This window comes from Orbicella faveolata, unplaced genomic scaffold (assembly GCF_042242905.1).
Source record: "Orbicella faveolata isolate gen_17 unplaced genomic scaffold, um_ofav_v1 contig_35, whole genome shotgun sequence".
Taxonomy (NCBI): Eukaryota; Metazoa; Cnidaria; class Anthozoa; order Scleractinia; family Merulinidae; genus Orbicella; species Orbicella faveolata.
In genome coordinates this window covers 1,056,206-1,069,358 of record NW_028301564.1, presented here as the reverse complement: position 1 = coordinate 1,069,358, position 13,153 = coordinate 1,056,206, and the positions used below count along the sequence as shown (strand labels likewise).

The 13,153-nt window shown below is 38.8% G+C and overlaps 1 long non-coding RNA gene across 1 annotated transcript; it reads right to left on the bottom strand.

Moving 5' to 3' along the window:
• Positions 1-4,362: 4,362 nt before the first annotated feature.
• Positions 4,363-7,679, bottom strand: LOC110056823 (uncharacterized). The gene is made up of 2 exons (XR_002297482.2): positions 7,584-7,679; positions 4,363-4,693 (listed from the first exon to the last, which is right to left on the bottom strand). It is a non-coding gene; the product is annotated as an uncharacterized LOC110056823 (long non-coding RNA).
• Positions 7,680-13,153: the final 5,474 nt, after the last annotated feature.

Genomic DNA, 13,153 nt, shown 5'->3' with positions numbered 1-13,153 from the left:
CTTATACAGAAAAAAAATACAAACATCATGAACTTGAAAGTAGAGTGGGACTGTATACACGAATAACAGCCCTGTTAAGGTTCCCGCTTTCGGCAAGCGGTCGGTAATGCCTGCACGTTTTACGCACGTGCAAGCGTATTCTTAAGTTTGTAGCCTTTATTCTCACATACGTGTGTTACATAACAGAAAGTGTCCTGGATCTCAGGTCATTATCAAAGCCAATGGCGCCGGCGAATGAAAGTGATAAACATCTTTGCTCAACAGCGTAATATACGTGGGTAGTAAAGGAATTGACAAGCATTTTTTAAGAGCTGAAGATAATGATTGTGAATAAAACTGTCTTTCTTTGCTCCTTTGGTCTTTACTTGTTTTATTGTCTGTCGGTTTGGTTACACCTAGCCGATTTGGAGTGGTTGTTTAGGAAACTTTTGTGTTTGCCGTTTTGCACTCCATAAAACTCAGCTTTAGGCTGTCTGGATGTGATCTTACACAGATGGTCTTAGCTTCGCTGATTTTTTCCCTTTTTATCAGGGCTCAAACGGGTGGAAATCACATTACGACGGCCTAAGACTTTACAACAACGTTTATTTAGTTATGAAACGATTTCTTTTCCATGTTTCGAGTGGCTGAGGCGTACATTCTCATATACGGAGAACAGGTGAAACATTCAGAGGCAAAGTTAAACAATCCTATTCAACAACCGTTCGTGTTTTTAATTTTTTCAAACTACTCTGTGATTTCTGAAGAGACCTCTTAAAAATTAATGCTGTTTCACGTGCCCGGTGTAATACCTGTGTAAACCAGACAATACTGAGCGAGAGAAAGTTGAGTTTCCGTTCCTTAACAACATTCTTGCTATGCCTGGTATCTCTGACAAAAGTTGCTGGATGGCAGCTTCTTCTGCAAGCTCATAAGTAAGACCTGTAAAACACACTTTTCAGCGCGCGACTTCTCACTAGTTACGCGCTGCAGGTTTACATAACATGATGACGTAACAAAGATGTGATTTTCATATATAAAGACATGCAAGGGCTTAGCGCTGGTATAATAGCAATGACCATGGAGTTGCAGAAACCAGCAGATCAGAAAGTTATTTTCTGTCCAGTTTCCTCTCTGTACTCTCTCTCAGTCTTAAGTGAGGGCGGAGACAGCTTGCTTGCCGATTGTTTCACATTCAGCGAGGAGGTAGCGCCTGGTTGGATAGGGTACAACCCCCAAAAAATCACAACCATAACCTCAAATGACATGTTCAGACCAACGACGAAAAACACCCACATCGTCTACTCGAAGAAGCAGATGTTCCGAGTGAGAGATCAAGAGGATATCTCGACATTTGAGTGTGTTCTGGAAAGACCAGTTTTAATGTGCGTGACACGGCGTCAGCATTGTGGTGCCTCGGTCAATGTTTCGCCGCCTGATACAGAAAACTGCCCCAAACATATGGTTAGTGGCTTCGATATTGACTTTGCAGTCATATTTCCACCTGGTGTATTAAAGCAAGCATTGAAAGACACATTGGGACTTATCCGCCTGCAACTAAACAGGACGCAAAAATTTTGCCTGATGGTCGACTTGAAACAGGTTTTGAAAGAGCTCATTCCTCAGGAGCTACAAGCGGCTGACTCCTTAGAATACGTCTCGTGGCACAACACAGCCTTTTGGATAACAAACCACTGCAAACCACACCAGTCACTAATGTACGTCAACAGTCTTCTATTCTGGACAGCTCTGTTTCCTTTTGCGTTTTTTGCAGCTCTGCCGTACCGCGCCGGGCGCCGCCTGCTTTGTAGAGACGAACGCCTTTCGTTGAGATATCCAATGGAGTTCAAAGTTGGTGCGCGTTGTGACGACGAGAAGGTTGTGGTATGTGTTTGGTGTAACGATCCGCCACCACCAGGAGAATACAACAAATACAAAGACAGATACACTTTGAATATCACACAGTTTGAGAGCCTCGAACCGTTGTTGCGCGCGTCGGACATGATCAAGTTTGACTTCAGCAAAGACGATGAAGAGTATTGAGAATTGAACACATCAGATATAGAGTTCTTCAAAGTTATTCGCGGTTACAGCTATAGGATCGGAGTCACGGAAATTTTCTCCCGGCTTCCGCAGCACGACTTGTAAGCAACCTACAACTATATTTAATTACCCAGCTATATAACACGAACATAGAATATTTGCTCGACTTCTTGTCAGAATTGTTTCACTTTTCAGACGGTTGATTACCACAAATTGTACATTTTGAGTCAAACTTGAGGTTTGACTCAATAGAGTACTTTTAACTCACGACTATTGAAGTGTTTGTAAATAATGACGTGGGTTAATTGTAAGAAATTTATGAGATGGTCATGTTTTATCTTAGCAAGATTTTCAACAGTTGAAATTTTTGAACTTGCTAACGCTAGAAACAAGCGGCCTTTCAGACATAAAATTTACTTGCGTTTAGAGACTGAGCAAAGTAATAGGTTTCGAATATTTTTGTAATACACGCTTCTTCTAGTACAGATTACAACTAAAGTTTTTTTATTGTGATTAAACAAGCCCTTAACAAAGAACTCGCTAACCTTTTGAAATATAGATAAAAAAAGAAGAGGTTTCTTGAATCTAATTAGTGACCAGCTTAATTTGTCTGGAGAGTTCATTGAAAAGAACACAAAGCACTAAATCGACAAGCGCAAAGGTAATGAACTTCTTTGTTGAAAAAAAAAAAAAAATTTCGCATTAAACGAGTTCCTATTGACAACAGAGGTCAAAATCGAATTTTCAACACCAGGCAAAAAGATCGTGAATCTTCATTCATCAAAAACCACGTTTTTAAAAGAAATTTCTGTGGCGAGTACATTTGATGTTTTAACGAATGCAAACGTTTGTTCCAAAATGGCAGCCAGTTTGTTATTCTTTTGTTTATATCGTAATTAGCCCTCTTTGCCTCGTCAATATGTACAAAATACAAAAGAATTTCAAAGTGAAAATGAAGCAAAGAGGACTAATTAACATGCAAACAAAAAAATAGTAAATTGGCCCCCATTTTGGTCCAGGATAAGGCTGGCTGGTGGAGATTGTGTGTGTTTATTTAGGCTAGTAATTTTTCTGCTTCAATATCACGGGCAGGCTGCTAAGCTAAGAGGCTCCTGTTTTGTTGTTCTGTCGCAGCTAGACTGCAAAACAGTCGTTTTCGGACGTTTTCGGAAGGCGCGATCCTCGCGTGTGAAGCGCGCGAGCCTCACACGTGTAAGGCGAGAAAACTCGTATTTTTTAGCGTCTCTCCCCATTCTCCCTCGCCATTTTTGCACTCGCTCCAGACCTTTCGTTCGAATATTGACCGTCGCTCGCGTTCGCAAAAAATACGACTGTTTTGCACTCTATGCCGCAGCGAAAACAACTTTAAAAATCACCTGATTTCAGGTTATATCACATTCTTTCGGCCTTGCAGTCTCTACTGCAAAACGAAGCTCTCGTTTCCTTTCTCAGTATTTCCATACCTGTTGTAATAATTTCTTTTCGTAAAATTTCTGATAAGTAATTTATATAGAGGTAGGTGATCTTTGCAAACTCATTCTCGTCCCCAGGGCTGCCTGTTCTTCCTAGCCGGCGGGGTCCTGGCACGAAAGTAAGACGTGCCTGTGGATCGGAGCTGACATAATTCGATTGGACATATTTTTGGACTCAGCTGATTCAACCCTGGTTTCCTATCTAAAACTATCGCTGGCTGATATTTAAGTAAAACCGCTCAATAAGTTTAAAACTGGCTTATCGGGAGAATTCTTAGTTGAGTCCACACCGCCAACGGCGAAACATGTAAATATCCGCACTCCCTGTCAAAATTTTACTTCTCTTATAAATTCCCTTTGTCAAAAATCTGTTAAGGTTTGTAGGTGCTGCAACTGAACGATCTTAGTTATATTTTTTGAAAGGAAACCAGCGTTGAATTAGTGAAAATCTTAGTCCAAGAATCTAGTCTGTTGGGGTGAAGGGTTCAGCAGCCATACGGGGCCGAAGGTGGCGCGAGGTCGCTAGGGGAGGAAGAGGACAATGCAGACAATATAAGCCTACCAGTCTCTTGTTTTCTCCCTCTCTATTTCCTTTCTCGTTTCTTCTTTTTTCTTTAGACGTAATTTTAGGTTTAGTGGAGTTATAGAACCCAGTCTATAAACGGAGGTGCTGTAGAATGATGAATTATTCAGGAACCTAATTTTCAAGAATTTTATATTTAGCTATATTTCACTGATAATCGAAAGCATGCAATGTTCTGGCACTCAAGGTAGTTAAACAGTTTCTTTTCTACAATTATTTTTACCTGAAACTTACTTCTTCGGGATTCAGAAATGGGAAAAAAATACAAACAGACACGTCGGTTGATGCAGTTTACCTACGATACATGCAGGCTTGCTCTGACTTTATTAGACTGTAGTTTCTACATACATCAGACAAAACTATCCGGTATTTGTTAATCATTCAATATTTGGCCGTGCCTTCGTGGCTTTCCTTCTGGTATTCAGCAATCCTCCATACATGAAAAGTAATCGTCGTCACAGTCTTCATCTGACACGTCGTTACTCACACTGCAGATATCAAAACGAGCGTCGCAATGCTCGGTACAGATTGCTGCCTGGATGTTGTACCCTTCAGCCTGGTCAACACTGCACACCGCCAGCAACAGTACAAGGCAGCTCATCAAAAAAAACTTCATCTACATAAATATTGGGGAAGAAAACGTACAAAATGATAAAAATTCAAACAGGCATAACAATTGATCCCGATGGTCTCGACATCCCCGAAGAAACATATTAATTGTTTCCTTTTATTATGTTATTTCATTATTTTATTTTGTTTTATTTTACCTTATCTTTAATTTAATTTACACTGTCCGTCAGTTTGGTTTTACGTATTTCCGGTATTACGTAAATATACTGCATAATCACCACTCCGAATATAAAATTTTCATTGTACCTGAAGAAGGCTGGTTTTGGCCAGTACCCCTTAAAAAATCAACTTAAGCTATGTCGGTTTCTGCTTTACATTTTTCAAAACAAGCAAACTAAGCGAAAGAAAAGAACTAGTGAAATTTAGGATAGGCAATCACAAACTAAGGATTGAGACTGGTAGATATGATCAAATTCCAAGGGTTAACAGACTCTGCCCTATTTGTGCATCTAATCAAATTGAAGACGAATCTCACTTGCAATAAATTCTCTATTCTAAGAAATAAATTTTATATAAAAAAAATAGAACATATCATTCCGACTTTTCAACAGTTATCTTCGTTACAAGCCATTGGCGAACTTACGACTTCTTCAAATCATTATATTAGTATTCAATTAGCAACATTTATTTCATCTTGCTTTGATCTTCGCAATATTCTACTTTCAAATCAAACTAATGTAACTTGATTGCTATATCATAACATTGTTATATGATCATGATAATTGTTACTGTTTTAGTTTTACTGTAGTTAACAGAAGCTTTTGCAACATTGTATGTATTTTTATGGTAAAGCCCTGTTCGCAGACGAAAATTTGGGTTTAGCGTTTGCAAACTGAAAATTTTGTAATCACCAATTTTTGTTTTCGTAATCCTGTTCGCACATGAAGATGCGAATTTTTTTTAAGTGACGGATGTCAGTTAGTAATTTGATCAATTTACCATCAAGATGTCGTGACATGTTTTAAAGGGGAAGGTTTCATACTTGGCATTTTTTCTCTTTGTTCCCTTTTTCGTGTTTTCTGTGCTTCTAGTAGCTACAGCAGTCGTCTGATCTTCAGTGGATGTTACGGATGTGGATGCTGTGTTCAGCGGATGTGGATGCATTGTGAATCCGCTCAAGTTTGCTGCGATGGAAACTGTAAGAAGTACTGCTGTTGCGTAGCGATTTGGGAATCGTAATAACTTTGATTACCCTGATCTTGATCTTGGTATCATTGCGAGCCATAATAATTGAAGTACCATGGATCGATGTTGTTTCTGTGCGGATCCATCTAGCTCAATTAAAATGGCGGGAAGTCATACGGTCACGTTCGCTTCGTAATCCATATGTTGCGAAATTTGATGACCCAATGACGGATGGATGTCAAGGAACAAAGGATTTTCTCGCCTGACAAAATTTTTACAGCCTCCAAAGCTAGTCGACGGAATCTTTGAAGTTTCGTTGCGCTTGCAAAAATTTTGGTGGGTTCAAAAAATCGTTCGCACTAGAAATGGCTGCGTGTTGACAGATTTTTTGGCAAATCAAACAAAATTTCGCGTAGTGCGAACAGGGCCTAATACAAATAAAGCGTAGTTTTTGTTGTTGTTTCAAAATGATAAACATTCTTCTACAAAACAAATGTGTTGAATTAATGTGTTTTATAGAGAAAAAAACTAACTTCAAAGCCCGATGAAGCTAACCCACGATAAGTGAGAATTTTGATTTCAGTTTTGTAACTTTGCTGTGAGGTTTTCTGTTTATTTTAAAGTATTTATAAAGTGAAAAAATTTTCTAGAACAGAAGAATTCTTCGGATGGTGCACGCGTAAGGACCTGAGAACTAGTGCGGTAACATTTTGGAATGTCGTGTTGTGGTTCAAAACTTCCTTTATCGACCGCTTTATGAATTCTGTGGCGACCGAGAAATGATCAATCTATTTTTCGTTAATTTTCGCTATTCGTTGGTAAAGAGGCTCCGAAGATTTCCAAAGATTGGCTTCGGTCCTCGAATTGATCCGCAAATTTACATAGGTCGTGATCCGAAGACTTCTGACGATGAACTGAAGACTTCTGAAGGTTTGGAAGATCATCGAATGTTCCCGATAGTATTCCGAAGATTACCGACGTCATCACACCAATTTTCGTCATTCCAAAAATATACTGTGCTTTCGGCAAGCGACCAGGAGATTGCGCCATCGAAACAGCAATTAACGTGCAGCGAACTCTACAAAACGTTTTCAGTTATTAGCCAGTTACTAGCATGAAGGTTTAAACAGCAGCAGCCGGGCAAGTTGTTAGGGAATAGTAATTTTAAGTCTAGCAACTTGAAGCCACAGATGATAGTTCTATTTTTACGTATGAAAGCTTGAACCCCGACCTCTCAGCACTGAGTCGATCTAGAACAAATCCATCGATCCCTTGGAAACGAGAACAAGAACAAACTTCCTTGTGTTTTTCAAGCATTCTAAATATGCCTGGATTTAGTTATGAAAACAGTGTTAAAGAAATCGCTCTACACTCAAGCGTTTTTTCTTTGCCACAGACTCCAAAGTAGACGACATAAATACTAAAAGGAATGTCAGTCTTTTTTCCTCCACTCTCTTATCTTCCTCTTCTTGCTCTTCTCCCTCTATTTTCTGTTTCTTTTTCATCGCTTGGATCGATCTTAAGGCCTTTAGAAGTCGTGAAATCAAAGTGCGTGTGGGTGATTTGATGTAAACTATTGACACGATTTTCATAACACCAGTCACATGTAAATGAAATAAATTCTCGTCGCGATATCATTACCTCGAAAAAATCGCTGCTGCAACGGTATCTTCGCAAATAAAAGCAATCTTTCTGTTACATTTTCTACTGATGATCTGCGGCCTTAATCGTAACAGGACAATAAACCCTACCTTGAATTATCAAGTCTGTCTTCGACTTCGCTTCTTCCTGGTTCTTCCTGTTAAAGCTCTTCTCAAAACTGAGTGAACTGATTAACGAATGCCCAAAATATAAGCCTTTCTCACCAATTACCGTAGTAAGAAGCGGAAATTTGAGATTAATAAGTCAATACCCTACGCAATACGCTGCAAATTGGCTCGGAGAGAAATGTTTGCCCCTGCCTTCGGCTTTAAGATTACAAATTTTAAGTCCTTCTTTGAACTGCCGGAAAAAAGACACAACTTAATCGGCAGGAACTTATGATTTTTTGGCTGGAAGTATTTTTTTAGTTATTGAATCAACTATTAATTTAATAGCTATAAGTAAAGTTGCTTTCTTTAAATTGTCACAAAATAGTTACTCCGCGTGTTTCAATGTTAGTTTTACTGTTACTTTTTACTATGCGTCAAGTCTGACGCTGTTTAGAGCGCTGTCTTAAACGAAAGCCTCGGCAATTAAACCAAACGGTCAAGCTTTTTTTTTTTTTTCATTTGAAGTGGATCACCCAAACTCACTTTCGTGAAAACACTACAATAATATATTTCTTTTTGCCGACCTCAACATCTTTACTCAGGCTCTTAGTTTACTCCCATTTTTTTTTCTTCCAGTTCCCCGATATTGTGGTAGTGGTGATAAGGAAAAGCTTATTGTAAAATCTCAATTTAAAAGTTAACAAATTAAGCACACTCCCCTGCTTCCTAAGATTTGAAAACAATTAGAGTCTATCATAGTGATGTTATAATTTTTCCACAGATTTTCATTTCACCAATTTACAATTGGCACTAAGAGAAACAATATTGTGTTACCAAATTATGAGTTTAATGCGGAAATGAACGCAGATTTTAACCTCTACGTAGAGAAGAAGGATACTTTTTCAAGTTTAATTACGGAATTTCTTCAGTTGTTATTAAATCTTCCAAAAAAGAACAATACTTGAACGAAACCCTTCTAATGCCATTAAAATTAAAAATTCCGAAATTATATCTCAACAAATTGCTGCAAGGTGATACAATTAACCAAAAACAATCGATAGAAGTAACTGCGTAATGGTGAAAAAGTGTCATTTACACCAGTTAACAAAAATATTTATTTTTTTCCGAATAAGTAACAAGAGACCTGTTTGTTTCTCAAAATCACTGAAAAGTGGTTTTCCCCTTGCCGCATTCATTGCAATCTTTCCCAAAAACTGACAGTGAAATTCGAATAATTTTCCTGCATGAAATGCTTGTAGATTGTGAATGAAGAAATCTTATTTTCAAATCTGTTTGAACCAGATAAGAAAAGATTTTTGACAGCGTATCGAATATTGACACAACGTAATCATCACAGATATCAGTGCAATATTGTTATGCCAAAGAAATTGGCCTAAGAATAAATACAGAGGAAAACTTCTTTTGATCGCTTCCATGATGGACAAAGAATTGCGAAACATTTCCACATAATCCCCCTTTTGGAAAACGAACTTGTACTTTAGTTTGTCGACGATTTTATACACTTATCATATACTGTTTTACAACTGAATTCAGAATATCATAGCACCTCCTGAAATCTGTCTCTTGACTAATTTTCTGATATCAAACTATAAAAAAAGTCGAGGCACCCCTCTGAATATATGGTGACTGTGACAAAATTTGCCAGAAGCTCTAAAAATTCCCTGCTTTGATGCACTTTGAACACAAGTTTTTTAAGTTGCTTCAATAACTTCCAATGTTCCTGATAAAACTAAGAATTGTTCCCATTTAATTGATATGCTCGTCCTTGAGGTTTTGTTCCGTCTCTCCCAAAATCAGCCCAATCTAGAGAAGCCGGGATGGCGCAGTGATGAGTTTGGGTTTGATTCCGACCTGATGCATATGTGGGCACAGGGAGGCCAGACAAACTGTTTGTGTTCTGTGCACATTTACATTTTTTATAGCAAATGTGTGGGATTCACTCGTCCAAACATGACCCGCCTAGATTAGCTCAGCTATCCGCGGGCATGTTACAATTGTAATTTTAATTTGATAGCAAATAAAATGTATGTATGTATGTATGTAAATGTATGTATGTATTCACAGAACACTTTGCAGAATTGCATAAAATCAAGAAAATAAGAACAAATACTTGCTCGATAAAAGTAAATGTATCTTATATATCGTGTACTGTCGTTCTTTTCGCTCAAAATGACCAATTTCAGCAGGTTTAAAGGATTCAGTTTACGTTCGCTGTTTACTATACATATAACTAGTGTAGCCAGAGCTATGAAAGTGCCGCGGAAATTTGGAAGTAGTGTGCAATTTGGAAAAAGGATTGCTTCTTATAAGGGAGAAATATTAAGGGGGTATATACAGTTTGAGAGGTCTGAAGGTGGTGGAGTGTGCCTGTGTGTTTGTTGCAAGTTTTGTGACATAGATATTCAGCACCTTTTTGGGTTTAATTCTGAATGCCAAAGTTACAGTGGTCAGTTTACTCTGCAGGAGCAGGAGCAGCAGTTTCACTAGTCCAGTTCTGGCTCTCTCTCTCTCTCTGTGTGTGTCACGCAATGCTACCGGCGCAGCACTGCGTGACAGAGGGAGGACCAGAGCTGAACTCCACTTTCACTAGTGTTTATTTATTCTTTAACATCGGGACTGCTTGAGCAGTAGTACCACTGGTGTTTATTATTTGTTGACTTTGAGAGTGCTGGACCATCGTAGTAATAGTTTCTTAATTATTTTCGAAGTTACAAGTGTATCGCGGGACGGGGGGACTTGCAGGAAAAGTTGAAGTAATATATCAAACACGAAAACACGTGTTTGACCACATTTCCGTACACCGAGAAGAGAGTTGAAAATACGACGCGCTGCGGAGTATTTTTGACGAACTTCGAGGTGTTTGGAAACGTGGTCAAACACTGTCTTGAGTGTTTGATATATCTTTTCAATCGAAACTGAAAGTAAGGAGAAAACGGAGAAATAAAATCGTAAAAATCTATGCTAATTAAGATCAGATATCCAAACCTGTCTCGGTCATGATTTCCTTCGTTTAAACTTGATGAATTATTAATGAGTTTGAGAACTTCTTATCAAGTACTATGTGACAGCGGGATGGTGAGACTACGGGAGCAGAATGATGTTGTTCCTGCAATCTATTACTGCTGCTGAAGAACCGAAACTCAAGATTTTTTTTTTGCTTTTTTCTTTATGAAGTTGCATTGTTCATTAAGTAAAGCACGTAAGATTAAAGCTCTCAAAAGCTCTCTTTCGTCTGCGGCGCTGAACATGAATACATGAAAGCATGTCAAAGTCACCAAGGTGTGAAAAATCCGCTGCACAATTCAGCATGCAAGAAGCACATGGCAACTGCTGCACAGTGTAAAACGACAAACCAGAAAAAGCATTAAAAAAGTCATCGAAATTTGTGCGAATATCTGCAAGCCCTGACGAAAAAATCTCAAAATGCTTGTTAAATTTCAGTGCGAACACATGAAAGTCTGTCAAAGCTACCGAGGTGCGAAATTAAGCAAGAAGCACATGGAAGCTGCACAAGTAAACGACAAAGCTATCAGAGAGAATACGTCAAAGCATATACGATTGAAATTGTCAAAACGCTAATAAAATATTAGTGCGAATTGTTTGTTTTTTTTTTTTTGCAAGACTTTCCCGTCCGCCAAAAGATCCGAACTGCGAAAATTATCCAACATAATGACAGACGACAATGCTATCAGAAACGGCACTTTTAAGCTTACAGTGTAACTTGTTTACGGCGAACCTGACATTATCAACCTATTTGCCGTAATATTTATATCTACAAAAGATTCCAATGAAATCGTCATCATGCACAACAGAAGTTCCCACTCACCTGAATGCCGCGGTGTCGAAATTGCGATGACCAATTTTCGATGTATGAAAATTCAGCCTAACACAACAGACCTAACCAGCACGAGGCTCTGGGGAATAAACCCCACAAACTCTGTAGTTATTCCCCAGAGCCTCGTACTGAGGTCTATAGTTTTAGGCTAAATTTTAACATATCGAAATTGGTCTATTCCGTCTTGTTATTGTCTTTGATTCATAGCGAGGCTTGACAAAATCTCGGTTTCGCCTCCATTTCTTTTAAATTCTGATTGTGAACTGCTGCTCCGCAGCCATTACACGCATTCCTGTCGATGTTCTTTTACGTCAGTTATTGTTTAAAAGGAAAATGAGTTGTTCAATTCGGTCGTACTTTTGGCGGAGATAAAAGATTTCCTCTTGGCCTTCGTTGATTGAAAAGCAAACTGAAAGATCGTACTGATTAGCTGCAGACTATCCATGCATAGACTTGCAATTTTTCTACCTCTCTCGGCAAGAATGCCAGTAACACAGTACTTTATCATTGACTCAGACAGCAGGGTGTATTCTCACGGGAGGTCGAACCGTAAAGTGCAAATTGGCAATAACACTGGTACCAACGATACGCAATGGTGACCTATTCATTACAATCCTGAGCAAAGGGCTTCAGCTCAAAGACTGTTATTGCTCGGAGCGAAAAATATTTGCCATGTTTTCTGTACGTGCCGGGTAGCGGTTTTTCCGTGAACCAAACATAAACCGCGACGGTATCTTTAGAATTTGCTGTGAACTTGAGCGCCGTTTTCAAGTTGATATGACCATCCTCGCAGAAAATTCGTCGTGTTAACCTGTGCGGTAGCGCTGCAAATAGAGAGAATGGAAAAAGAACCACCCAGAAAATGAAGCCGTTTATATACATTAAAGAATGATGTGGTTTGCAGTGATTTGTCAGCCAAAACGCTGTGTTATGCCAGGAAACAAACTCCAGCGAATCTTCGTTTTGTAGCTGTGTGGGAGTCAGTTCTCGCATCATTTGCTCGATGTCAACTCTAATGCAGTTTTTCTTTCTTGTTTCAATCTTTCTCTTAATGATCTTCAAGCTTTCACTGATCTTCTCCCTTAAACACCAGGTGGGAAGATCACAGCAAAGTCAATGTCAAACCCGTTCATATATAGCCTTAATTAGTTCTCTTTGCATTGGGTTCAACGATAACAAGTTTTTCTCGGACTTTAAAAGCAGTGTTTTAGCATTGGGGCAGTGATGTCGCCTCGTTACACACATCAATACGGGTTTTTCCAAAATGTTGCTTAACACGCTTAAATCGGCTTCAATCCTCAATGACACCATTTGCTTTTTCACATCCACCATGGTGTTCACTTGACTCATTGGACAAAAACTGTCGTTGCAAGATAAAACTGTGATTCTCTCTGGGTTATACTCAATCCATCCTGGTTTAACTTCTGTGTCGAAATAAAAACAATCTTTTAACATTTGACTCTCTTGAATGCGTTTGATAACAAGGCAACGCAGACATGTAACAGGGCAAAAGATAACCGCATTGTCCATAATGTACAATCTCTCGGAATCTCTAGAAACTTTCAAGTTTTTTGGGCGATACCATACATCTTAACACTCCTAATGGAACTCTGATCTACTTCAACAGTTTAGAGACAAACAACATGAATGCCACTGGATTTAAGTCTGTCCAATTAAACAAAACAAAACAAAACAAAACCGGTGAAAAACCTGC